Source organism: Brienomyrus brachyistius, unplaced genomic scaffold (genome assembly GCF_023856365.1).
Source record: "Brienomyrus brachyistius isolate T26 unplaced genomic scaffold, BBRACH_0.4 scaffold226, whole genome shotgun sequence".
Lineage (NCBI taxonomy): Eukaryota > Metazoa > Chordata > Actinopteri > Osteoglossiformes > Mormyridae > Brienomyrus > Brienomyrus brachyistius.
Genome location: NW_026042501.1, coordinates 164,594 through 165,744, shown reverse-complemented (window position 1 = coordinate 165,744; position 1,151 = coordinate 164,594).

Genomic DNA, 1,151 nt, shown 5'->3' with positions numbered 1-1,151 from the left:
CGCCTTCCACGTACCAGGTCCGTTTTGCTTGTCGCCGTCATAACCTTAATCTTTATTTACCTTTGAAGAGCCGATCGGCAAGGCCAGTTTTTTGTACTCGTTACGGACTGACTGTCCTTCGCAAGCTGCGGATGTCTTGTCATATAAAGAGGGAGACTTTCACTTTTATTTACTTAATGTTGTAAATATTTAGCAGACAGTTTTATCCAAAGTGAAGAATGTTTTTTTTTTTTTTTTTTTTTTTGAGAAATCAGGGTCAGCCTGTCCCTAGAGCAAACTCGCCGGCCCAGTGGTGTGATCACCAGTGATGTGAACCAGTGATCTTCTGATGATAACGCTGGCATCCTAACCAGCTGAGCCACACACACACACACACAGCTCAGTCACTCACTTCTTACTGTTAACATAGGGGTGTTGTGTGGCTCTGTGATGTTTGCCCATGAAAAGAAGGTTGCTGGTTGGCAGGGTTGGCAGAGTGATTTCACCACTGGGCCCTTGAGCAAGGACCCTAACCCCCAAATTGTTCTAGGGTTGCTGGCTCCTATTCTAGTTAAAAATTCTGGACACACCTACTGAAAATGACTTGTTTTTCAGCAAGATAATGACCCAAAGCCCACCTTGAAGGTTATGCAAGTAGCTTATTACCTTGTGAACTAGGAAAGAGATGGTCCCCACAGCCCCCCAACCTAAACTCTATAGAGCTGGTTTGGGATCAGTTGGATGAGAGTAAGAGTAAGGTAGCCAGCTTGCGCGCAGAACTTGTGGAAACTCGAGGACTGTTGGAGAAACGGTCCAGGTGGGTACATATGTTAGCTGGTTGAGTCCGCAATGCTGTCATCGAAGCCAATGGCTCCTATTTTGAAGAGACAAAAATTTTGTCTTTGCAGTACTTCATATGCATAACTTCCATGCCCAAAGGCCTTTTACTATAAGGTGAATAACAGCTAAAATAGAGACAAATGCATTAAGAGCAGGTGTGTCCATACTTTTGACTGGTGCTGCATGTGTCAGCATCTCCCATGGAGAGCAAGATGGGAGAGACAAAAAACAGTCGTCAAACTGCCCCAGTATTTAGGTATTTTTTTGCTGGAGTTACATTTATCTGATATTATATAGGAGATAACGACGTCATACTGATTTGAAGTTGGCTT